The 27,947-nt window shown below is 46.1% G+C and overlaps 1 pseudogene; it reads right to left on the bottom strand.

Annotated features, from left to right (window-relative positions):
• The window catches only part of LOC139274056 (zinc finger protein 154-like), a 71,453-nt pseudogene that overhangs the window by 10,817 nt on the left and 32,689 nt on the right, over nucleotides 1-27,947 (bottom strand).

The raw sequence follows: 27,947 nt of genomic DNA, 5'->3' as shown, positions 1-27,947 counted from the left end.
AGATGGTAAAGGGAGAAGATAGGAAGGAAGAAAGAAACACTTGCATTTATATAGCGCCTTTCACTACCACCGGACGTCAAAAAGCACTTTACAGCCAATGAACTACTTTTGGAGGGTGGTTACTGTTGTAATGTGGGAAACGGAGAAAGGGAGGAAAAGGAGAAATAAGTCACAGAATTTATTTGTATCACAGAATGATCTTAGGCAGACCCTGGTATCGAGGATGACAGGTGTTTCGATGAAGGATCTAATATTCCGGATCCTAAACTACACCCTGAAGAGTGGAAGATGCCTGTGTGTGGATTGTACACCAGCCACCACAAGGGCTTGACAGAGCGAGGTCTTGGTCCAGTGGTAAGGGTTAACCAGGACCATTGGAGACCTGCTCTGTTGCACCGATAAATACCTCCATGGCATCGCCTCTCCCTATCTCTGTAACCTCCTCCAGCCCCTACACCCCTCCCAAATCTGTAACCTCCTCCAGTCCCTTTACCCCTCCCTATTTCTGTAATGTCCTCCAGTCCCTAAACCCCTCCCTATCACTGTAAACGACTCCAGCCCCTACACCCCTCCTTATCTCTGTAACCCCTCCAGCCCCTACACTGCTCCCTATCTCTGTAACCACCTCCAGCCCTACACCATTACCTAGCTCTGTAACCTCCTCCAGCCCCTACACCATACCTATCTCAGTAACCTCCTCCAGCCCTATATCCCTGCCTATCTCTGTAACCTCCTCCAGCCCTACACCCCTCCCTATCTCTGTAACCTCCTCCAGCCCCTACTCTTATGCTCATAATAAAGTAATGTAACTGAGTACTGTAGACATGAGTAAGTGTGACCTTAGCTCCTTTATTCAAACTCCAGAGTGCCGGTACAGCATGGGAGGTCTCCTTATATACAGTGCTCCCAAGGGATGCTGGGATCCTTTGGGACTCCAACAGGTATACCCTCTGGTGGCAGTGTATGATGCAGGTTACCTAAGGTTGCATACATAACATCACTCCCTCCCAATGTCAATAGTACACTTATTTACAGGGTGAGACGATCTGGGGCATTTCACTCCCTTGTCAATCGTCTCGGTACAAATGCAGGTGTGGGTGAGCTTGTTGGTTCTTCACTGGGCTGATAGGCAGCTGGCCTTGCCGGGCTGCTGGTAATGGTGAATTTAGCTTCGTGGTTGACTGTGATGTCGGTTACTACTTGTGTGTGTTGGCGGGTCGAAGTTGGTGATGTCCTCTTCAGGTTGCTCGTGGCTGTTTGTGAATCGCAGTTTGGTTTGGTCCGAATCCTTTCTACAAGTTAGTCCATTAGCAAGTTTGACCTGAAACACCCTATTCCCCTCTTTGGCTATGAGTACAAATACAGGGACATTGACTTCAATATCGCGTGAAAAGTTTGCGCGATCATGTTACATGCTTTGTTGATGCTGCCTGCCCTCGACGTGATCATGGAGATCAGGATGAACAAGAGAGAGCCTTGTTTTGAGCGCCCTTTTCATGAACAGTTCGGCTGGGGGAACCCCAGTGAGCTAGTGCGGTCTGGTGCGGTAGCTGAGCAGGACTCGGGACAGGCAAGTCTGCAAGGAGCCTTCCGACACATGTTTCAAGCTTTGCTTGATGATTTGGACTGCCCATTCTGCCTGGCCATTGGATGCGGGCTTGAACAGCACAGATGTGACATGCTTGATCCCATTGATCATGAATTTCTTGAATTCAGCACTGGTGAAGCACGGGCCATTGTCGCTGACAAGGACATCAGGCAGACCATACAAGGTAAATATGGCTCGTAGGCTTTCGATGGTGGCAGTGGATGTGCTTACAGACATTATTACACACTCAATCCATTTCGAATAAGCATCCACAACAACCAAAAACATTTTGCCTAGAAATGGGCCCGCAAAGTCAACGTGGATCCTCGAGCATGGTTTGGAGGGCCATGACCACAAACTTAGCGGTGCCTCCCTGGGTGCATTACCCAGTTTAGAGCAAGTGTTGCAGTGGCGCATGCATGACTCTAAATCTGAGTCGATGTCGGGCCACCACACATGGGATCTGGCTATAGCTTTTATCATTACTATGCCTGGGTGGATACTGTGTAGGTCGCGCATGAACGTTTCTCTGCCTTTCTTAGGCAAAACCACGCGATTGCCCCACAAAAGACAGACCGTCTGTATGGACATTTCGTCTTTGCACCACTGGAATGGCTTGATCTCTTCATGCATCTCCGCTGGGATGCTGGACCAGCTCCCATGGAGGACACAGTTTTTTACAAGGGACAGTAAAGGATCCTGGTTGGTCCAGGTCCTGATCTGGCGGGCCATAACAGGTGACTTTTCGTTTTCAAATGCATCCATCACCAAGAGCAAGTCTGCGGGCTGTGCCATTTCCACCCCAGTGGTGGGCAATGGTAGCCGACTGAGAGCATCAAGCGCAGTTCTCTGTGCCTGGCCTGTGGCGGATTACATAATTATGTGCAGACAGCATAAGCGCCCATCTTTGGATGCGAGCAGAGGCATTGGTATTAATCCCTTTGCTCTCTGAGAATAGTGATATGGTCGGTTTCTAACTCAAACTTGAGACCAAACAGATACTGGTGCATTTTCTTCACCCATAAACGAATGCCAGAGCTTCTTTTTCAATCACGCTGTAGGCCCTTTCAGCCTTGGACAAATTCCTGGATGCATAGGTGACCAGTTGCAATGTTCCCGATTCATTTGCTTGTTGCACACACCTGACCCCATACGAAGACGCATCACAACATAGCACTAAACGTTTACATGGGTTAGAAACATAGAAACATAGAAAATAGGTACAGGAGTAGGCCATTCGGCCATTGGAGCCTGCACCACCATTCAATAAGATCATGGTTGATCATTCCCTCAGTACCCCTTTCCTGCTTTCTCTCCATACCCCTCGATCCCTTTAGCCATAAGGGCCATAGCTAACTCCCTCTTGAATATATCCAATGTACTGGCATCAACAACTCTCTGCGGCAGGGAATTCCACAGGTTAACAACTCTCTGAGTGAAGAAGTTTCTCCTCATCTCAGTCCTAAATGGTCTACCTCTTATCCTGTGACTGTGTCCCCTGGTTCTGGACTTCCCCAACATCTGGAACATTCTTCCTGCATCTAAACTGTACAGTCCCATCAGAATCTTATACGTTTCTATGAGATCACCTCTCATCTTTCTAAACTCCAGTGTATAAAGGCCCAATTGATCCAGTCTCTCCTCATATGTCAGTCAGCCATCCCTAGAATCATTCTGGTGAACCTTCGCTGCACTCCCTCAATAGCAAGAACGTCCTTCCTCAGGTTAGAAGACCAAAACCAAACACAATATTCCGGGTGAGGTCTCACCAAGGCCCTGTACAACTGCAGTAAGACCTCCCTGCTCCTATACTCAAATTCCCTAGCTATGAAGGCCAACATGCCATTTGCCTTCTTCACCGCCTGCTGTACCTGCATGCCAACTTTCAATGACTGATGAACCATGACACTCAGGTCTCATTGCACCTCCCCTTTTCTTAATCTGCCGCCATTCAGATAATATTCTGCCTTCCTATTTTTTCCCCCAAAGTGAATAACCTCACACATTTATCCACATTATACTGCATCTCCCATGCATTTGCCCACTCACCTAACCTCTCCAAGTCACCCTGCAGCCTCGTTGCGTCTCCTCACAGCCCACACTGGGTTTACATGGGTTATACAGAACAAGCAGTTGTTGGAACATAACAAATTTCTGGCTTTCTCAAAAGCAGCTCCTTGTGATTTCCCCCATACCCAGTCATCTCCCTTGTGTAGCAGCACGTGTAGGGGTTCTAGCAAGGTGCTTAACCCAGGTAGGAAATTACCAAAATAGTTGAGGAGTCCCAGCAACGACCGTAGCTCCGTCACATTCTGTGGTCTCGCCGCGTTCTTGATGGCCTCGTTCTTGACGTCGGTGGGTCTGATGCCGTCTGCCGCGATTCTTCTCCCCATGAACTTCACCTCTGGCGCCAGGTAAACACACTTTAAGCGTTTCAACCTGAGTCCCACGCGATCTAGCCAAGTTAGAACCACTTCCAGGTTCTTCAAGTGTTCGATGGTGTCCCGACCTGTGACCAGTATGTTGTCACCTGAAAAACCACAGTGCGTGGAACTGACTTTAGCAGACTCTCCATGTTCCTTTGAAAAATTGCCACGGCCGATCAAATCCCAAACGGACATCTATTGTAGATGAACAGACCTTTGTGCGTGTTGATGCAGGTGAGCCCTTTTGAAGATTCCGCCAGCTCCTGCGTCATGTAGGCCGAAGTCAGGTCCAACTTGGTGAACGTCTTTCCTCCAGCCAGGGCCGCAAATAGGTCATCTGCCTTGCGTAGGGTGTACTGGTCCTGTAGCGAAAAATGGTTAATCGTTACTTTGTAACTCCCACAAATTCTGACCGTGCCATCGCCTTTGAGAACCGGAACAATTGGACTGGCCCTCTCATTGACCTCCACCGGCTCAATGATGTCTTCTCGCTGCAGCTTGTCCAGCTCAATTTCCACTTTCTCTCGCATCATATATGGCACTGCCCGTGCCTTGTGGTGGATGGGTCGTGTACCGGGAACCGAGTGGATCTGCAGCTTCACCCCTGAGAAAATTCTGCTGCCTGGCTCAAACAACGACAGGAACTTGCTCAGAACCTGGGCACATAAGGCATTGTCGACGGATGAGAGTGCTCGGATGTCGTCCCAGTTCCAGTGGATATTTCCCAGCCACCTTCTGCCGAACAGTGTGGGGACATCTCCTGGTACAATCCATAGTGGGAGTTTGTGCACTGTTCCATCATAGGAGACTTTTACTGCTGCGCTGCCAATTACAGGGATCAGCTCTTTAGTGTAAGTTCTTAGCTTGGTATGAATGGGGCTACGCTTGGGCCTGTGTGCCTTCTTGCACCACAGCCTGTCGAAGGCGTTTTTGCTCATGATAGACTAACTCACACCCGTGTCCAGTTCCATGGATACTGGAATTCTGTCCAGTTCGAATTTTAGCATGATCGGTGGACATTTTGTGGTGAAGGTGTGTACCCCGTACACTTCTGCCTCCTCGGTTTGAGTCTCTAGTTCAGCCTGATCCACTGTGGATCCATCCTCCTCTGCAACGTGGTGGTTTGCAGGGGTTGCACATTCGCTGGAGGTGTCCCATTGTTCCACAGCCTTTGCACATATAGTGTTTGAAGCGGCATTGATGGGCTTGATGATCACCTCCGTCACGCCAACAAGGTGTTAACTGCCTCGCATTAACGTTTGATAGCGGACTCTGAGTCATCTGAGATCGTGCAGCTGCAGGCGTGTACTTTCTGCCATATGCATTTCCTGCCAGAAAACGATGTTACTTTGTGTACAGTACTTGCCGAAACCTCTTTATGCTGCGAAATTTGTTTGGTGTTAATGCTTGTGGACATAAATGCCTGGGCTATTGTTATGGCTTTGCTCAGGTTCGTGTTTCAACAGTCAATAATTTGCGAAGGATAACCTCATGGCCAATGCCAAGCACAAAAAAGTCTTTTAGCATTTGCTCAAGGAATCTATCGAATTTACAATGACCTGCAAGGTGTTTTAGTTCAGCGAAGTAGCTCGCCACTTCCTGGCCTCCAGACCGCTGAAACATGTAGAATCGATACCTTGACATCAGAAAGCTTTCCTTCGGATTTTGGTGCTCCAAGACCAGTGTACACAGTTCTTCATAGGATTTGATTGTTGGCTTCACGGGAGCAAGAAGAGTCTTCATGAGGCCATAGGTTGTTGCCCCGCAGATGGTGAGGAGGATCGCACTTCGTTTGGCAGCGTTCTCATCCCCTTCCAGCTCATTGGCTACGAAGTATTGGTCGAGTCGCTCCATGAAGTACTCCCAATCATCCCCTTCTAAGAATTTCTCCAGGATACCAACAGTTCTCTGCATTTTCACGTGGTTGTTCGTTATCTCGTCGCCAATTGTTATGCTGATAATAAAGTAATGCAACTGAGTACTGTAGACAATGAGTAAGTGTGATCTTAGCTCCTTTATTCAGACTCCAGAGTGCTGGTACAGCGTGGGAGGCCTGCTTATATACAGTGCTCCCAAGGGATGCTGGGATCCCTTGGGACTCCAATAGGTAAGCCCTCTGGTGGCGGTATTATACAGGTTACCTGGGGTTGCATACATGACAGGTGGGCCAAGGCAGCATCGTGTCCTGCAACCAATTGTGGTGCTTGAGGTTTGGATCCTGAGCCGGCCTGTCAGGTGAATCAGTGTGAACCCCTCTTAAAGAATTTATCTTTTAATAGTTAAATTCAGGTTTCTTTTGTCAACAAAACAGTTTAACGTTTGTCAGTATTTTGTTTCCCTGGGGTTCCTATTATGAGTTCCAGACACTTCAGTGCCAAGTGGAATAGATGTTGAAAAGATCATTCATTTCCCTCTTACCATGTCACTGTTAAAGGTACAGAGATTGATTTGTAGTAGTTAAAGTAACATCCTTCCCATTGGTAGTGAGTCACATTCTGTGCTGGAGGAGATGGCTGGTGGCATCAGCCTTTAAAATACTCCTCCACTTGTTGAAATCCCTCCAAAGCCTCACCCCTGCCTATCTCTGTAACCGGCTCCAGCCCACCAACCCTCTTAATAGGTTGGGTTTGTTTTTTTTGGAACAAAGGAGGTTGAGGGGAGACCTTATTGAGGTGTATAAAATTATGAGGGGCCTAGATAGAGTGCATAGGAAGGACCAGTTTCCGTTTGCAGAGAGGTCAACAACCAGGGGGCACAGATTTAAAGTAATTGGTAGGGGGTTTAAGAGGGGATTTGGGGGGAACTTTCTTCAACCAGAGGCTGGTGGGGGTCTGGAACTCACTGCCTGAAAGGTTGGTAGAGGCAGAAACCCTCACCACATTTAAAAAGTACTTGGATGTATACTTGAAGTACTGTAACCTGCAACACTACGGACTAAGAGCTGGAAAGTGGGATTAGGCTGGATAGCTCTCTGTCGGCCTGCGCAGACACGATGGGCCTAAGTGGCCTCCTTCCGTGCTGTAAATTTCTATGCTTCTATAATGAGAAACAATTTACAGTGTCGGGGTCGATAACCAGGTGTTTAAAGATCATTCATTTCCCTCTTTCCATGTTGCTGTTAGTTAAAGGAACGGAGATTGATTTACTCTCATTATGCAACTTCAGTAGTTAAACAAAAATCTTTCCTGTTAGCAGTGAGTCACGTTCTGCACTGGGAGAGACAGTTGGTGGCTTCTACCTTTAAGATACTCCTCCTCTTGTCCAAATCCCACCAAGGACTCGCCCCTCCCTATCTCTGTAACCTCCTCCAGCACACCAACTCTCTTAATAAGGAGAAACAATTTTCAGTGTCAGAAGGCTCGGTAACCAGAGGACACCGATTTAAGGTGAGTGGCAAATGAACCAGATGCTACACGAGGGGGAAAATTAAACAGACAGATGTTATGGCCTGGAACGCACTGCCTGTAAGGGCGATGGAAGCAGATTCACATGTTACTTTCAAAAGAGATAAATATTTGAGTTGGAAAGATTTTCAGGGTTATGAGACAAGAGCAGCAGAGTGGCTTGCATCCTAGGGTCTTAAGAGAAGTAGCGGCAGGGATAGTGGATGCATTGGTTGTAATTTACCAAAATTCCCTGGATTCTGGGGAGGTCCCAGCAGATTGAAAAACTGCAAATGTAATGCCCCTATTTAAAAAAGGTGGCAGACAAAAAGTGGGAAACTAGTTAGCCTAACATCTGTGGTTGGGAAAATGTTGGAGTCCATTATTAAAGCAGTAGCAGGGCATTTGGTAAAGCAAAATTCGGTCAAGCGGAGTCAGCATGGATATATGAAGGGGAAGTCATGTTTGACAAATTTGCTAAAATTCTTTGAGGATGTAACGTACAGGGTGGATAAAGGGGAACCAGTGGATCAGGTGCATTTGGACTTCCAGAAGGCATTTGACAAGGTGCCACAATAAAGGTTACTGCATAAGGTAAAAGTTCACAGGGTTGGAGGTAATATATCAGCATTGAAAGAGGATTGGCTGACAAACAGAGAACAGAGAGTCGGGATAAATGGGTCATTCTCTGATTGGCAATCAGTAACTAGTGGGGTGCCGCAGGGATCAGTGCTGGGGCCTCAACTATTTACAATTTATATTAATGACTTGGATGAAGGGACCGAGTGTAATGCGGCCAAATTTGCTGATGATACAAAGATGGGTGGGAAAGCAAGTTGTAAGGAGGACGCAAATAATCTACAAAGGGATATAGATAGGCTCAATGAGATGGCAAAAATCTGGCAGATGGACTATAATGTGGTAAAATGTCAGGTTATCCACTTTGGTAGGAAAAATAAAAAAGTAAATTATTTAAATGTGACAATTACAAAATGCTGTAGTACAGAAGGATCTGGGGGTTCTTGTATATGAAACTCAAAAAGTTAGTATGCAGTTGCAGCAAGTAACCAGGAAGGCAAATGGAATGCTGGCCTTTATTGCAAGGGGGATGGAGTATAAAAGTAGGGAAGTCCTGCTATAACTGTACAGGGCGTTGGTAAGACCACACCTGGAGTACTGCGTACAGTTTTGGTCTGGACTTGTCTCCATTCCCATGCCGAGGGGATTGCTACACCAGACGGGAGGGGTAACATTTGGGGACACTGATTCCCCACCAATTCCCATTGCCCTTCTTTCTGGTGGATAATGGAAGGGCCACTTTGTGTAATGTGCAAGTCAGTAAGAATTGTCAGCAAGCTCTTTCTAATTAGAGATTTTATTCAGTAGAAACGTTCACACACTATTGTAGATTTTGTACCAAAGATCAATTTAGAATTAAAGTAAAAGTTCATAATTTTATTCCAAATTGAATTTCTGTTGTGAGTTGCTAAATTAAGGGGAAATATAACACACAGCGTTTCTTAAATGGACACTGCAGCCCTGAGAATACAATCAGCAATATATCCAGAATATTAAAGTCCAGCCCAGCCCATCAACAGAAACAAACTATAACTGTCAGAATGAACATGGTTCAGTCGGGATGTGATTAACAGCAGCAATAACAGCAGATTCCAACCCCTGCAGTCATGTGAACTCGCTGATGTGTCAGCAGGGTCGATGAATGAGTGAATCCCTTCCCACACTCAGAGCAGGTGAACGGCCTCTCCCCAGTGTGAACTCGCTGGTGTATCAGCAGGGTGGATGAATGAGTGAATCCCTTCCCACACTCAGAGCAGGTGAACAGCTTCTCCCCAGTGTGAACTCGCTGGTGTATCAGCAGGTTGGATGACTGAGTGTATACTTTCCCAGACTCAGAGCAGTTGAACGGCCTCTCCCCAGTGTGAACTCGCTGGTGTGTCAGCAGGGTGGATGAATGAATGTATCCCTTCCCACACTCAGAGCAGGTGAATGGCCTCTCCCCTGTGTGACTGCGTCAATGAATTTCCAGCTCAGATGGTTTTCTGAATCTCTTCCCACAGTCACATTTCCACGGTTTCTCCGTGGTGCGGGTATCCTTGTGACTCTCCATGGTTGGACGATCAGTTGAAGCCTCGCCCACACACACAACACATTTACAGTTTCTCCCCATTGTGAATGGTGCAATGTTTTTTCAGTCTGTAACTGGTTAAAGCTCTTTCCACAGTCAATGCACTGGAACACTCACTCGGGTGTGTGTGTGTCTCGGTGCTTTTCCAGTCAGACTGATGTTTGAAATCTTTTCCTACAGACAGAACAGGCAAACATTTCTCCTTCCACTTTCAAAGGCTGATGAGATTCACATCCTGAAGAATCGATTGACTCCGTCAGATCTTGACGTGTGGTTTGGTTTGTGTTTCCTGTCTGAAAATCTCCTCTTCTAAAATGCTGTAAAAGGAGATAACAAAATTCATCACTGTCAGTACAAGACAGAAATTCAGGATAGATACATCTAGTTTCCATGGAACATTCTTTCCTCTCTTGTTCTTCCAAAGCTGTAAATTCCTGTCCCACACATTGTCCCTCCTGCTGTGCTGAAATCCAAACCCATCACACATTTCTAGACTGTTTCTCCAACACTCCCAGTTTTCACCACCAATTCTGGTTGGGTTAAGTTCTACACTCACTGGTTCCCCTCCCTCTTCTCCCCTGAAGGTGCTGACTCTGGCTGGGTTCAGTTTCACACTCACTGGTTCCTCTCCCCTGAAGGTGCTGACTCTGGCTGGGTTCAGTTCGACACTCACTGGTTCCCCTCCCCTGATGTTGCTGACTCTGGCTGGGTTCAGTTCTACACTCACTGGTTCCCCTCCCTCTCCTCCGCTGAAGGTTTTTTTTTCTCTGTTAAGTTAGTACTTAGTCTTTAAATAAAGGTTAGTTAAATCAGCCGATTTCTGAGTAGTTGTTGGGTGTGTTTTTCTAAGGTTTAGAGTTTAGTTCTACTTGATAGTTCCGAGTGTAACTAGAGGGATGGCAGGATAGCCCAGTCCCGTGGATTGCGCATACTGTAGCATGTGGGAAATCCTGGATGCTTCGTGCTGTCGGGACAACCACGTGTGCAGGAGGTGTCTTCAGCTGCACCAAGTTGAGCTGTGTGTTTTGGAGCTTGAGCAGCATCTGGAATCACTGCAGTGCGTACGTGAGACTGAGAGCTTGTGGATAGCACGTTTCTAGAGGTAGTCACCTCGCAGCTATAGAGTGTGCAGGCAGAGAGGGAGTGGGTGACCAGACAGGTAGTGCAAGAGTCCCGAGTCCATCTCGCTCTCCAACCGGTACTCTGTTCTGAGTACCAGTGAGGGCGATGGTGGCTCTGGGGAGTGCAGCCAGAGCCAAATCCACAGCACCACGGGTGGCTCAGCTGCACAGGGGGGAAGGAAGAAGAATGGAAGAGCTATAGTGGTAGGGGATACAATAGTCAGGGGAGCAGACTGGTGTTTCTACAGCCGCAGACGTGACTCCAGGATGGTATGTTGCCTCCCAGGTACCAGGTCCAGGATGTCACCGAGCGGCTCCAGGGCATTCTGGGGGGAAGAGGGTGAACGGCCAGAGGTTGTGGTCCATATCGGGACCAATGACATAGGTAGAAAGAGGGATGAGGTCCTGCAGGCAGAGTTTAGGGAGCTCGGAGCAGGACCTCAAAGGTAGTTATCTCCGGATTACTCCCGGTGCCACGAGCTAGTGCGTACAGAAATAGAAGGATAGAGCAGATAAATGTGCAACTGGAGAGATGGTGTATGCAGGAGGGCTTTAGTTTCCTGAAGCATTGCGACCGCTTCTGGGGGAGGTGGGACCTATACATGCCAGACGGCTTGCACCTCAACAGCGCCAGGACCAATATCCTCGCCGGGGGAAGGGGGCGGGGGGGTATACTCGTACGTAAGAACATAAGAAATAGGAGCAGGAGTAGGCCATATGGCCCCTCGAGCCTGCTCCGCCATTGATTACAAGCATGGCTGATTCGATCGTTGACTCAGGTCCACTTCCCTGCCCGCTCTCCATAACCCCTTATTCCCGTATCATTTAACAAACTGTCTATTTCTGTCTTAAATTTATTCAATGTCCCAGCTTCCACAGCTCTCTGAGGCAGTGAATTCCACAGATCAACAACCCTCAGAGAAAAAATTTCTCCTCATCTCAGTTTTAAATGGGTGGCCCCTTATTCTAATATTATGCCCCCTAGTTCTAGTCTTCCCTATCAGTGGATCCTCTCTGCATCCACCTTGTCAAGTCCCCTCATAATCTTATACGTTTCGATACGATCACCTCTCATTCTTCTGCATTCCAATGAGTAGAGGCCCAACCTACTCAAACTTTCCTCATAAGTTAACCCCCTCATCTCTGGAATCAACCTTGTGAACCTTCTCTGAACTGCCTCCAAAGCAAGTATGTCCTTCGTAAATATGGAAACCAAAACTGAACACAGTATTCCAGGTGTGGCCTCACCAATACCCTGTACAACTGTAGCAAGACTTCCCTGCTTTTATACTCCATCCCCTTTGCAAAGAAGGCCAAGATTCCATTGGCTTTCCTGATCACTTGCTGTACCTGCATACTAACCTTTTGTGTTTCATGCACACGTATCCCCAGGTCCCGCTGTACTGCAACACTTTGCAATCCCCCAACAACGTGAACTTTTATCTTGTGCAGTAACCTTTTATGTGGTACATTGTCAAATGCCTTCTGGAAGTCCAAATACATCACATTTACTGGTTCTTCTTGATCCATCTTGTTCGTTACATCCTCAAAGAATTCCAGCAAATTTGTCAAACATGACTTCCCCTTCATATAGCCAAACTGACTCTGCCTGACCTAATTTTTTTCCCCAAATTTCCTGCTACTACTTCTTTAATAATGGACCCCAACATTTTCCCAACCACAGATGTTAGGCTAACTGGTCTATAGTTTCTTGCTTTTTGTCTGCCTCCTTTTTTTAAATAAGGGTGTTACATTGGCAGTTTTCCAATCTGTTGGAACCTCTCCAGGATCCAGGAAATTTTGATGAATTACAACCAATGCATCCACTATCCCTGCCGTTACTTTTCTTAAGACCCTGGGATGCAAGCCATCATTCCAGGGGATTTATCCGCCTTTAGTCCCATTATCTTACTGAGTACCACCTCCTTAGTCATTGTGATTGTGTTAAGTTCCTTCCCCCCCCCTGTAGCCCCTTGACTATCCACTGTTGGAATATTATTAGTGTCCTCTACTGTAAAGACTGATACAAAATATTTGTTCAGAGTTCCTGCTATCTCCATGTTCCCCATTACTAACTCCCCGGTCTCGTCCTCTGAGGCACCAACATTTACTCTAGCCAATCTTTTCCTTTTTATATACCTATAGAAACTCTTGCTATCTGTTTTTATATTTCATGCTAGTTTACTTTCATAGTCTATCTTCCCTTTCTTAATCATTTTTTTATTCATTCTTTGTTAGCTTTTAGAAGCTTCCCAAACCTCTGTACTCCTACTTGTTTTGGCCACATTGTATGCCCTTGTTTTTAATTGGATACTGTCCTTTATTTCTTTGTTAGCCACGGATGACTATCTTTTCTCATACGACCTTTCCTCCTCACTGGAATATATTTTTCTTGAGAGTTGTGAAATATCTCCTTAAATGTACACCACTGTTCATCAACCATCCTACACTTTAATCTATTTTCCCAGTCCACTTCAGCCAACTCAGCCCTCATTCCTTTGAAGTCTCCTTTATTTAAGCTGAGTGCACTGGTTGAATTCCAACTTTTCACCCTCCATCTGAATTTGAAATTCAACCATGCTATGGGCTTTCATTCCAAGGGGATCCATTATTGGGAGAATGTTTATTAATCCTGTCTCATTACACAGGACCAGATCCAAAATAGTCTGCCCGCTGTTTGGTTCAGTTACATACTGCTCAAGGAACCCGTCCCTGATGCACTCTATGAAATCTAGGAGGATGAGACCGGGGAATTAGCATTGGTTGTAATTTTCCAAAATTCCTTGGATTCTGGGGAGGTCCCAGCAGATTGGAAAACTGCCAATGCAACGCCTCTATTTAAAAAGGAGGCAGACAAAAAGCAGGAAACTCTAGACCAGTTAGCCTAACATCTGTGGTTGGGAAGATGTTTGAGTCCATTATTAAAGAAGCAGTAGCAGGACATTTGGAAAAGCAAAATTTGGTCAGGCAGGGTCACCATCGATTTATGAAGGGAAAGTCATGTTTGACAAATTTGCTGGAATTCTTTGAGGATGTAACGAACAGGGTGGATAAAAGGGAACCACTGGATGTGATGTATTTGGACTTCGGGAAGGCATTGACAATGTGCCACATAAAAGGTTACCGCACAAGATAAAATATCACCGGGTTGGGGGTAATATGGATAGAGGATTGCCTAACTAACAGAAAACAGAAAGTCAGGATAAATGGTTCATTCTTGGGTTGGCAATCAGTACCTAGTGGGGTGCCGCAGGGATCAGTACTGGGACCCCAACTATTTACAATCTATATTAACGACTTCGAAGAAAGGACCGAGTATAACGTAGCCAAGTTTGCCGACGATGCAAAGGTGGGAGAAAAATCAATATGTGAGGATGACACAAAAAACCTGCAAAGGACACAGGCAGGCTAAGTGAGTGGGCACAAATTTGGCAGATGGAGTCTAATATTGGAAAGTGTGAGGTCATGCACTTTGGCAGAAATAAATCAAAGAGCAAGTTATTATTTGAATGGACAAAAATTGCAAAGTGCTGCAGTACAGTGGGAGCCGGGGGTACTTGTGCATGAAAAACAAAAGGTTAGTATGCAGGTACAGCAATTGATCAGGAAGGCCAATGGAATCTTAGCCTTTATTGCAAAGGAGATTGAGTATAAATTCAGGGAAGTCTTGCTACAGTTATACAGGGTATTAGTAAGGCCACACCTGGAATACTGCGTAAAGATTTTGGTTTCCATATTTACGAAAGGATATACTTGCTTTGGAGGCAGTTCAGAGAAGGTTCACGAGGTTCATTGCGGAGATGAGGGGTTGATTTATGAGGAAAGGTTGAGGAGGTTGGGCCTCTACTCATTGCAATTCAGAAGAATGAGAGGTGATCTTATCGAAACGTATAAGATTAGGAGGGGACTTGAGAAGGCCATTGCAGAAAGAATGTTCCACTGATAGGGGAGACTAGAACTAGGGGACATAAATTTAAAATAAGGAGCCACCCAATTAAAACTGAGATGAGGAGGAATTTCTTCTCTCAGAGGGTTGTAAATCTGTGGAATTCGCTGCCTCAGAGAGCTGTGGAAGCTGGATCATTGACTAAATTTAAGACCGAGCTAAACAGTTTCTTAACCGATAAGGGATTAAGTGGTTATAGGGAATAGACAGCGAAGTGGACCAGAGTCCATGATCGGATCAGCCATGATCGTATTAAATGGCGGAGCAGGCTCGAGGGGCCGTATGGCCTATTCCTGCTCCTATTATGTTCTTATGTTCCCCTCCCTCTCTTTCCCTTAAGTGCTGATTCTAGCTGGATTCAGTTCGACTCACTGGTTCCCCTCTCCTCTGCTGAAGGTGCTGACTCTGTTTGAGTTCAGTTCTATACTCACTGGTTCCCCTCCCCTGAAGATACTGACTCTGGCTGGGTTCAGTTCTACTCTCACTGGTTCCCCTCCCCTGAAGGTACTGACTCTGGCTGGGTTCAGTTCTACACTCACTGGTTCCCCTCCTCTGAAGGTGCTGACTCTGGCTGGGTTCAGTTCCAATACCAAGATGGACGCACATGCGCTGTGCTAATCATTGAATCAAGATGGCAGAGTGCTGAACCTGCCTTCCTATACCAAGATGGCCGTCGTTAGCCTGGGCCAGTGACCTGGAGAAAGCCCCGAAGTTGCAACCGCCGATATTCCGGTTATTATTCTGGGCTTGCGGTGTGCACCGGCTGTTTATGAAGCCTCCCCGGCTCCCCGCTGGTCCATTACTCCGCTCCGTCCCGCTGAAAGGGACACTTCTGTGGACCCTATCCGAAATGTGTCGCCTCCGCCATTACACGCACCGCGCATGCTCCAAACACAGCCAGGGCCTGTGCCTGCGCACTGAGCTCCTGTAGTCTGGGGGAGGCACATTCTCCCCGCGGAGCATGCTGGGTACATGACCATGAGAAATAGGAGCAGGAGTGGGCCACCCGACCCTCCGAGCCTGCTCCCCATTCAATAAGATTTGATGGGACAGTGTAGAAACATAGAAAATAGGTACAGGAGTAGGCCATTCTGTCCTTCGAGCCTGCACCACCATTCAATAAGATCATGGCTGATCATTCCCTCTGTACCCCTTTCCTGCTTTCTCTCCATACCCCTTGATCTCCTTAGCCTTAAGGGCCATATCTAACTCCCTCTTGAATATATCCAATGAACTGTAGAGGGAGCTTTACCCTGTATCTAACCCCATGCTGTATCTGTTCTACAGTGTCTGATGGGACAGCGTACAGGGAGATTAACTCTGTATCTAACCAATGCAGTACCTAACCTGGGAGTGTTTGGGACAGGCTAGAGGGAGATTTAATCTTTATGTTACCCGTGCTGTACCTGCCCTGAGAATGTCCGGTGAGACAGCGTAGAGGGACCTTTACTCTGTATCTAACCTGTGTTGCACCTGCCTTGGGAATACTTGATGGGACAGTGTAGAGGGAGCTTTACTCTGTATCTAACCTGTGCTGTACCTGCCCTGGAGTCTTTGGGGGAGACATACTCTGTGTCTAACCTGTGCTGTACCTGCCCTGGGAGTGTTTGATGGGACAGTGTAGAGGAAGCTTTACTCTGTATCTAACCCCGTGCTGTACCTTCCCTGGGAATATTTGATGGTACAGTGTAGACGGAGCTTTACTTTGTATCTGAGTCGGGATAAATGGGTCATTTTTCTATTGGCAAACAGTAGCTAGGTGGGTGCCGTAAGCCTCGGTGCTCGGTCCTCAACTATTTACAATCCATAATAATGACTTGGATGAAGGGACCAAATGTAATCTAGCAAAGCTTGCTGATGATACAAAGATGGATGGGAAAGAAAATTGTGAAGAGAACACAAAAATCTGCATAAGGATATAGGCAGGCTAAGTGAGTGGGCAAACATTTGGCAGATGGAGTATAATGTGGGAAAATGTGAGGTTATCCACTGGGGCAGAAAAAATAGAAAAACAAATTATAATTTAAATGGAGAAAAATTGCAAAGTGCTGCAGTAGAGTCGCACCTTGGGGTCCTTGTGCATGAAACACAAAAAGTTAGTATGCAGGTACAGCAAGTAATCAGGAAGGCAAATGGAATGTTGGCCTTTCTTGCAAAGGGGATGGAGTATAAAAGCCGGCAAGTCCTGCTACAACTGTACAGGATATTGGTGAGGCCACACCTCGAGTACTGCATACAGTTTTGGTCTCTGTATTTAAGGAATGATATACTTGCATTGGAGGCTGTTCAGAGAAGGCCAACTAGTTTGATTCTGGAGATGAGGGGGTTGACTTATGAAGATAGGTTGAGTAGGTTGGGCCTATACCCATTGGAGTTCAGAAGAATGAGAGGCGATCTTATCGAAACATATAAGATAATGAGGGGGATCGACAAGGTGAATGCAGAGAGGATATTTGCACTCATATGTAAAATTAAAACTAGGGGACATAGTCTCAGAATAAGGGGCTGCTCATTTAAAACTGAGATGAGATGTAATTTCTTCTCTGATGGTTGTAAATCTATAGAATTTCTGCCCCAGAGAGCTGTGGAGACTGGGCCATTGAATATATTAAAGGCAGAGATAGACAGATTTTTGCGCGATAAGGGAATAGTGTTATGGGGAGCGGGCAGGGAAGGGGAGCTCAGCCCTAGATCAATCAGCCATGATCTTATTAAATGGTGGAGCAGTCTTGAGGGGCCAAGTGGCCTACTCTTGCTCCTATTTCTTATATTATAATCTAGCCTGTGCTGTACTTGCCCTGGGATTGTTTGTTGGGACAGTGTAGAGAGTGTTTTACTCTGTATCTAACCCATGCTGTACCTGCCCTGGGAGTGTTTGATGGGGGCAGTGTTGAGGGAGCATTACTCTGTATCCAACCCCGTGCTGTACCTGCCCTGGGAGAGTTTGATGCGACAGTGTAGAGGGAACTTTACTCTGTATCGAACCCGTGCTGTACCTGCCCTGGGAGTGTTTGATGGGACTGTGTAGAGGGAGCTTTACTCTGTAGTTGATAGAGAATTCAAACAGGCTGCATTTAGACAGACTGTGAAAATTCACAGAATCCCAAGTCAAGGCTGCTACATGCAGTTCAGCATGTTGCATTAACTCATCAATCAACTTGACATTTTAGGACCTTGGGTAGCGAGCCAATTAAAAGGTTAAAAGACTAGTAATTGAGCCAATAAGGTCAAAGAAGGCGAGTTCTTTTCTGTAAATTGATCTAGGTATAAGTACAGCCATTTTGACCATGTGGTCCCAGGAAGGACAAAGACCTGGCTTAAAGCCAAGAACTTGTTACTGCTACCAGAAATAAAGTGACATTAAAAACGACAATCGGAGTTCGTATTTCATTGGAAATTAAGAGATCTAACAGTAGTTAACCTGTGCTGTACCTGCCCTGGGAGTGTTTGATGGGACAGTGTAGAGAGAGCATTATGCTGTAGTTAACCTGTACTGTACCTGCCCTGGGAGTGTTTGATGGGACAGTGTAGAGAGAGCATTATGCTGTAGTTAACCTGTACTGTACCTGCCCTGGGAGTTGTTTGATGGGGCAGTGTAGATGGATCTTTACTTTGTATCTGAGTCAGGATAAATGGGTCATTTTTCTATTGGCAAACAGTGACTAGTGGGGTGCCACAGAGATTGGTGCTGGGTCCTCAATCTACATTAATGTCCTGGATGAAGGGATCAAGTCTAATGCAGCCAAGTTTTCTGATGATAAAAAGATGGGTGGGAAAGCAAATTGTGAGGACACAAAATATCTGTAAAGGGATATAGACAGGTTAAGTGAGTGGCCAAAATTTTGGCAGATGGTGTACAATGTGGGAAAATGTGAGGTCATCCACCTTGGCAGAAAAAATATAAAAGCAAATTATAATTTAAATGGAGAAAAATTGCAAAGTGCTACAGTACAGTGGGACCTGGGCCTCCTTGTACATGAAACACAAAGTTAGTATTTAGGTACAGCAAGTAATCAGAAAGGCAAATGGAATGTTGGCCTTTATTGCAAGGGGGGATAGACTATAAAAGCAGAGAAGTACTTCCATAACTGTACAGGGTATTGGTGAGGCCACACCTAGAGTACTACCTACAGTTTTGGTCTCCGTATTTAAGGAAGGATTTACTTGCATTGGAGGTTGTTCAGAGAAGGTTCACTAGGTTGATTCCGGAGATGAGATGGTTGACTTATGAAGATAGGTTGAGTAGGTTGGGCTTATACCTATTGGAGTAGAGAAGAATGAGAGGTGATCTTATTGAAACAGATAAGAAAATGAGGGGGCTCGATAAGGTGGATGCAGAGAGGATATTTCCATTCATAGGGGAAACCAAAACTAGGGGACAGAGTCTCAGAATAAGAGGCCGCCCGTTTAAAACTGAGATGAGGAGGAATTTCTTCTGAGGATTGTAAATCTGTGGAATTCTCTGCCCCAGAGAGCTGTGGAGGCTGGGTCATTGAATAAATTTAAGGCGGAGATAGACAAATTTTTGAGCGAATAAAGGGCTATGGGGAGCGGGCAGGGAAGTGGAGCTGAGTCCATGATCAGATCAGCCGTGATCTTATTAAATGGAGGAGCAGGCTCGAGAGGTCAAGTGGCCTACTCCTGCCCTTGGAATGTCTGGTGGGACAATGTTGATGGAGCTTTACTCTGTATCTAAGCAAGACAAGTATATCCTTCCTTCGATAAGGAGACCAAAACTGTGCACAGTACTCCAGGTGTGGTCTCACCAAGGCCCTGTACAATTATAGAGTGAAGTTCGAGAGAGAATTACACTGTATCTAAATTATGCTGTCCCTGCCCTAGGAGTGTTTATTTGGACACTGTAGAGGGAGCTTTACTTAGTTTCGAACCAATGCAGTACCTGCCCTGGGACAGTGTAGAGGGAGCTTTACTCTGTATCTAACCCCGTGCCATACCTGCCCTGGGAGTGTTTGATGGGACAGTGTAGAGGGAGCTTTGCTCTGTATCTAACCCATGTGTAAATGCCTTGGGAGTGTTTGGGATATTGTAGACTCTATCAACCCTGGTAGTGTTTCGGACAGGTTGGAGTGAGATTTACTCTGTATCAAACCCGTGCAGTACCGGTTGTCCTGACATCAGTAGTAGGGAAAATGCTAAAATCTATTATTAAGCACATAGTAACAGGGTGCTTCGGAACTAATAACAGGATTGAGAAGATTCAACATGGATTTATGAAAGGGAAATTGTTCTTGACAAATCTGTTAGTGTTTTTTGAGCTTGTAACTAGCAGGATAGTCCAGAACTTAAAGAAGGGTAACTTTGAAGGTATGAGGCGTGAATTGGCTGGATAGACTGGCGAATGATACTTAAGGGGTTGACAGTGGATGGGCAATGGCAGACATTTAGAGACCGCATGGATGAACTACAATAATTGTACATCCCTGTCTGGCGTAAAAATAAAAAAGGGAAGATGGCTCAACCGTGGTTATCAAGGGAAATCAGGGATAGTATTAAAGCCAAGGAAGTGGCATACAAATTGGCCAGAAATAGCAGTGAACCTGGGGACTGGGAGAAAAATTTAGAACTCAGCAGAGGAGGACAAAGGGTTTGATTAGGGCCGGGAAAATAGAGTACGAGAGGAAGCTTGCAGGTAACATTAAGACGGACTGCAAAAGTTTCTATAGATATGTAAAGAGAAAAAGGTTAGTAAAGACAAACGTAGGTCCCCTGCAGTCAGAACCAGGGGAAGTCATAATGGGGAACAAAGAAATGGCAGGCCAATTGCACAAGTACTTTGGTTGGTATTCACTAAGGAGAACACAAACAACCTTCCGGATATAAAAGGGGTCAGAGGGTCTAATAAGAAGGAGGAACTGAGGGAAATCCTTATTAGTCGGGAAATTGTGTTGGGGACATTGATGGGATTGAAGGCCGATAAATCCTCAGGGCCTGATGGACTGCATCCCAGAGTACTTAAGGAGGTGGCCTTGGAAATAGCGGATGCATTGACAGTCATTTTCCAACATTCCATCGACTCTGGATCAGTTCCTATTGAGTGGAGGGTAGCCAATGTAACCCCACTTTTTAAAAAAGGAGGGAAGAGAGAAAACAGGGAATTATAGACCGGTCAGCCTGACATCAGTAGTGGCTACAATGATGGAATCAATTATTAAGGATGTCATAGCAGTGCATTTGGAAAGAGGTGACATGATATGTCCAAGTCAGCATGGATTTGTGAATGGGAAATCATGCTTGACAAATCATCTGGAATTTTTTGAGGATGTTTCCAGTAGAGTGGACAAGGGAGAACCAGTTGATGTGGTGTATTTGGACTTTCAGAAGGCTTTCGACAAGGTCCCACACAAGAGATTAATGTGCAAAGTTAAAGCACATGGGATTGGGGGTAGAGTGCTGACATGGATTGAGAACTGGTTGTCATACAGGAAGCAAAGAGTAGGAGTAAATGGGTACTTTTCAGAATGGCAGGCAGTGACTAGTGGGGTACCGCAAGGTTCTGTGCTGGGGCCCCAGCTGTTTACATTGTACATTAATGATTTAGATGAGGGGATTAAATGTAGTATCTCCATATTTGCGGATGACACTAAGTTGGGTGGCAGTGTGAGCTGCGAGGAGGATGCGATGAGGCTCCAGAGTGACTTGGATAGGTTAGGTGAGTGGGCAAATGCATGGCAGATGAAGTATAATGTGGACAAATGTGAGGTTATCCACTTTGGTGGTAAAAACAGAGAGACAGACTATTATCTGAATGGTGACAGATTAGGAAAAGGGGAGGTGCAACGAGACCTGGGTGTCATTGTACATCAGTCATTGAAGGTTGGCATGCAGGTACAGCAGGCGGTTAAGAAATCAAATGGCATGTTGGCCTTCATAGCGAGGGGATTTGAGTACAGGGGCAGGGAGGTATTGCTACAGTTGTACAGGGCCTTGGTGAGGCCACACCTGGAGTATTGTGTACAGTTTTGGTCTCCTAACTTGAGGAAGGACATTCTTGCTATTGAGGGAGTGTAGCGAAGATTCACCAGACTTATTCCCGGGATGGCGGGACTGACATATCAAGAAAGACTGGATCAACTGGGCTTGTATTCACTGGAGTTCAGAAGAATGAGAGGGGATCTCATAGAAACGTTTAAAATTCTGACGGGTTTAGACAGGTTAGATGCAGGAAGAATGTTCCCAATGTTGGGGAAGTCCAGAACCAGGGGTCACAGTCTAATGATAAGAGGTAAGCCATTTAGGACTGAGATGAGGAGAAACTTCTTCACCCAGAAAGTGGTGAACCTGTGGAATTCTCTACCACAGAAAATTGTTGAGGCCAATTCATTAAATATATTCAAAAAGAAGTTAGATATAGTCCTTACTACTAGGGGGATCAAGGGGTATGGCGAGAAAGCAGGAATGGAGTACTGAGGTTGCATTTTCAGCCATCAACTCATTGAATGGCGGTGCAGGCTCTAAGGGCCGAATGGCCTACTCCTGCACTTATTTTATATGTTTCTATGTTTCTAGGATAGATAAGGGGGAACCACTGGACGTGGTGTATTTAGATTTACAGCAGGAATTCGATGAGGTGCCACACAAGATTAATAAACAAAATTAGGGCTCATGGGATTGGGGTAATTTGCTAGCAAGGATTAAGGATTGGTTAACGGACAGAAAACAGAGAGTAGGAATAAACGGGTCATTTTCAGGTTGGCAGGCTGTAACTGGTGGGGTGCTGCGAGGATCGGTGCTTGGGCCCCAGCTATTCACAATCTATATCAATAATTTGGATGAGGGGACCAAATGTAATATAATGAAGATTGCTGAGGATACAAAGCTAATTGGAAATGTAAGTTGTGAGGAGGATAAAAAGATGTTTCAAGGGGATATATACAGCTCAGTGAATGGGCAGGAACGTGGCAAATGGAATATTGTGTGAAGAAATGTTAAGTTATACACATAGTAGAAATAGAAAGGCAGAGTATTTTTTTAAATGTTGAGAGATTGGGAAATGTTGGTGTTCAGAGGGACCTGGGTGTCCTTGTATACAAATCACTGAAAGTTAACATGCAGGTACAGCAAGCAATTAAGAAAGCAAATGATATGTTGGCCTTTATTACAAGAGGATTTGAGTATTAGAGTAAAGATGTCTTACTGCAATTATACAGGGCCCTGGTGAGACCACACCTGGGGTACTGTGCACAGTTTTGGTCTCCTTACTAAAGGAAAGATAAACTTACTATAGAGGGAGTGCACAAAGGTTCACCAGACTGATTCCTGGGATGGGGGGATTGTCCTATGAGAGATTGAGTAGACCAGGCCTATAGTCTCTAGCATTTAGAAGAATGAGAGGTGAGAGGCCATGAACATCCATGAACAAATTTAAAAAGAGATGTGAGGTGTTTAAATTTGATCAAGGACACCAGCCAAATTATTAGAGACACTCCCTGTCCTTCAGGACCTGTGTCCAGGGGAGAAGCTGATGGGTTTATCTGATCATCTTTGGATTAAATGTTGTGCTCATTGAGCTAAGCACCCCGTGCCAGCATCAAACACTCTCCAGTCGGGCACAGCACGGGCTAGATATAGAGTGAACTCATCAGTCGCTCCCCGACACAGATACTGAGGGACAGGGAGTGTCCGGGACACTGACATTTCTCACTCAATAAGGTATAAATTGATCCTGTACCTCTCCCCATTAATCCTGGGCTCCTCACGGGCCGCGTCCTGCTCCTGTTTCCCTTCCTGTAACAGCACTGAGCTCAACCCAGCCCATAATAAGCAGGGCTCAGGGAGATTGGTTGCTAGGCACTGTAGTGATGTCATAAAGAATGGCCATTCAGCCCAACGGGTCCTCTCCGTGTCCCTTTAAAGGAGGAGAGCTGGGACATCCTGTCTCAACACACATCCCTCTGTTCATACTGAGAATCCCCGGGGAAGGCCCAAGGCCCAGAGTGTGCAACACAACCAAGGAGGAAAGAGGAGGAGAGCTGGTGCAGTGTGGAAGATGAGGGAGGAGTCTGCTCATTCCCAGGGCAGATTAGACAAAATGCTTTGAGTGGTGAGTCCAGCAGTGAAACTGAAATGAACCCATAGGGAATAAATGAAGATCCAATCCAAGGGAACAAGCAACGGGTCATTGGGCAGAAATCACAACTGGCCCAGAATTATTCAATGGGTGAGCATCGATTGCTTATTGTGGGAAGTTCTACACTTCAACCATCCATTGAGTGAAGAAGTGTTCCCTAACATCTCTCCTGAATGGCCTGGCTCTGATTTTATGATTATGTCCCCTCGTCCTAGACAACCACCGCAGCAGAATCAATTTCTCTCTATCTACCCTAGCAATTGCTTTCAAATTCACACTAAATTCCCACAGACTAGGTGGAGTATGATTTGATACAGAGTAAAGTTCCCTCTACACTGCTGCAGGGCAAACTTCGGTGTCCGTCCCGATTGCGCTGCTGGCAGCTTATCAATTAAAATTCAGCAGCAGTACGATCTGCCACTGCACTGAAAACTTTCCACCTGCAGCTCCTGATCAGTTTCAGGTTAAAGCTCCCTCTAAACTGTCCCATCAGGCACTCCCAGGGCAGGGGCAGCACGAATTAGATACACAGTAAATCTGTGTCAGAGGAATTGTACCCCAGTGAGAGTCAGTGCCAGAGGAAACTGTACCCCAGTGAGTCAGTGCCAGAGGAAACTGTACCCCAGTGAGAGCCAGTGCCAGAGGAAACTGTACCCCAGTGAGAGTCAGTGCCAGAGGAAACTATACCCAGTGAGTCAGTGCCAGATGAAACTGTATCCCAGTGAGAGTCAGTGCCAGAGGAAACTGTACCCCAGTGAGAGTCAGTGCCAGAGGAAACTGTACCCCAGTGAGAGTCAGTGCCAGAGTGTTAGGGAAATAAATTCCACACCAAGTCCGAGTACGGTGAAGGAAAACGTCACAGTTTATTCGTACAGAGCGCTCTCGGAGAAGTGGGGAAACTTCACAGCTTCGCCACACCTTCTCTCCGAGCGAAGTTTCCAAGTTACAATTATACCTTTGGGGGTGTTCCCGCCCCCTTACACCATTGTCCAATTATCAAACATTTGTGTAACGTCTTACCCTATATGGTAATGCTATGACAATCTATCTTTACATTGTGGTAAGTCAAAGGTTAACTAGCATACGCACACACAAGTGGGGTTATTTTCCACGCATCAGCAGAAAAACAAGGAACTATCTTCCTGTTATTAGTACAAGTGATATACATCTGTTTGCCTCTCCAACCATCCATTTCCCTACTTCCCCTATCTTCATGACTCAGGGTCAACGAACTTTGGAGACTAAATGTGTCTTTTGTTTTAAGCAGGCAATTTGTTGCTTGAACGTTTACATGGTACAGTACCAAAAACAAGAGTATTATAAACTAAGAGATAATTCTTCCACAACAGTCCCTCCTGTTGATCTTTTCCCATCTCATGCGGATAAGAACAATCCAATCTTACATCCAAGCTGCCTCATCGTCTTGTGCCAGGGTCCTTGGGCAAGCCTGGAGCTGGTGGTACTGCTGCAAATGGAGGTGCTGCTTCTGATATGTTGCGGGTGGAAGTCGGGTTGTTGTATCATTAATGTAAGTTCCGGCAGCTATGGGTATCATGGTACATAACTTGGACATACATATCTTAATCATCATTACCGCAAGGTACAAGGCCAGGCATATTCCCACAATCAAAATCAGCCCCTGTACAATACTCTGTCCCAACTTACAGACATCCATCCCCCCAGCCAGCCAACTTCACCATCCAGAGTGGTTAGTTTCCTCACTTCTCTCCTTATATGGTCGGCTAGGTTGGTTATTTCTCCGAATTATCGGGAATATAAGTGCAACATTCGGCCCCAATCAATGCGCAAGTGCCTCCGTTCTGGGCCAATACGTAATCTAGGGCCATTCGGTTCTGAAGTACGGTAGTACATATGGCTACCATTTCAGCTGTTATGCTCTCCATCACCTCGGCAGTGTTGTTAGCTATTTGTTCCAGAACCCTCTCTACGTTTCTTAGTTCATCCATGGTGCGCTCTATCCTGTATGGGAACATCACAACTCCAAAGAGTCTTTCTACCGGGTTAATCGCTCGTCTTCGTCGACCTGGTGTACGCACCTCTGCCAGGGTACATACCTGTCTGACAAAGGGGACCACATATCCCAAATAACAGGACCCTGTCCATCACCTGGGTAACCAGGGATATGCCCTATGCCCGCACACAAAATATGTGCCGTTATACGCTGCCATTTCATATACGGTGTCGGGGTCGAAAGACTGGACCCACAGACCTCCACCTTTTTTATTCGGAAGGCGTGAGAGGATAGTGACTCGTGCGCCTGTTGTGATATTGAGGTTGTGTGGGCAATCGCTGTACCCTTCTGCTGGTGTCGTTTCGGGTTAAACATATGGTCCCGGTTGCTCCCCCGATCCCCGAGATATTGGTCAGGATTAGGTATGGGGGTTCCATTTTATGGTCATAGGGTGGTTGGTACCATCCCTGGAACGTTTGACTAATGGGGTACCCAGAACTCTCCCACTCGGTGACGTCCCCGTGGTTGTCCACACGGTAGCGGTATGATGGTCCTCCTCCCATCCGTGCCATTCTGGCTCAGAAGCCACTTGACAGTCTCAGTTAGGGTCAGTGGAACGGGGCGCAAAGCAATTCCCCCTTTGGAATGTATAGGGATATGTGAGCACACTCAGCAACTAGAAAAGTTCCCATTTCGCGCATAAACACAAGACATATACAAAAAGGTGTTTAGAAACATAGAAACATGGAAACATAGAAAATAGGTGCAGGAGTAGGCCATTCGGCCCTTCTAGCCTGCACCGCCATTCAATGAGTTCATGGCTGAACATGCAACTTCAGTACCCCATTCCTGCTTTCTCACCATACCCCTTGATCCCCCTAGTAGTAAGGACTTCATCTAACTCCTTTTTGAATATATTTAGTGAATTGGCCTCAACAACTTTCTGTGGTAGAGAATTCCACAGGTTCACCACTCTCTGGGTGAAGAAATTCCTCCTCATCTCGGTCCTAAATGGCTTACCCCTTATCCTTAGACTGTGTCCCCTGGTTCTGGACTTCCCCAACATTGGGAACATTCTTCCTGCATCTAACCTGTCTAACCCCGTCAGAATTTTAAACGTTTCTATGAGGTCCCCTCTCATTCTTCTGAACTCCAGTGAATATAAGCCCAGTTGATCCAGTCTTTCTTGATAGGTCAGTCCCGCCATCCCGGGAATCAGTCTGGTGAACCTTCGCTGCACTCCCTCAATAGCAAGAATGTCCTTCCTCAGGTTAGGAGACCAAAACTGTACACAATACTCCAGGTGTGGCCTCACCAAGGCCCTGTACAACTGTAGCAACACCTCCCTGCCCCTGTACTCAAATCCCCTCGCTATGAAGGCCAACATGCCATTTGCTTTCTTAACCACCTGCTGTACCTGCATGCCAACCTTCAATGACTGATGTACTATGACACCCAGGTCTCTTTGCACCTCCCCTTTTCCTAATCTGTCACCATTCAGATAATAGTCTGTCTCTCTATTCTTACCACCAAAGTGGATAACCTCACATTTATCCACATTATACTTCATCTGCCATGCATTTGCCCACTCACCTAACCTATCCAAGTCGCTCTGCAGCCTCATAGCATCCTCCTCGCAGCTCACACTGCCACCCAACTTAGTGTCATCCGCAAATTTGGAGATACTACATTTAATTCCCTCATCTAAATCATTAATGTACAGTGTAAACAGCTGGGGCCCCAGCACAGAACGTTGCGGTACCCCACTAGTCACTGCCTGCCATTCTGAAAAGTACCCATTTACTCCTACTCTTTGCTTCCTGTCTGACAACCAGTTCTCAATCCATGTCAGCACACTACCCCCAATCCCATGTGCTTTAACTTTGCATGGAGCTCTCGCTTCCGTCTCGCTTCCCACGCGCTGCCCTTGACGTACACCAATGCTACTATACAGACTGTGGCACACAGTTTCATCTTATCACTTTATATTAACAACTAGTCAAAGGCAAAATGGCCGTATATGTTGCTTGTAGTGTCTCTATTGACCTGTGGGCGAATCAAAGAATGGTGGATACTACAGGCATTAGTTTTTCTGCTCGAAAACCTTAAGCTGGGTTCTATGTTTCCATTGTCCTTTTCCCCTAATATCAATACAGGCGCATGTATCTCCACTAATCATAACCTCGTACGGCCCTATCCACTTCGGGGCGAACCCGGGTTTTCCTGGGAGAACCTTCACCATCACGCGCGTTCCTGCTTGAGGTATGTCCGGGAAGG

Source organism: Pristiophorus japonicus, chromosome 9, assembly GCF_044704955.1.
Source record: "Pristiophorus japonicus isolate sPriJap1 chromosome 9, sPriJap1.hap1, whole genome shotgun sequence".
NCBI lineage: Eukaryota > Metazoa > Chordata > Chondrichthyes > Pristiophoridae > Pristiophorus > Pristiophorus japonicus.
This window is presented reverse-complemented; position numbering and strand designations above follow the sequence as displayed.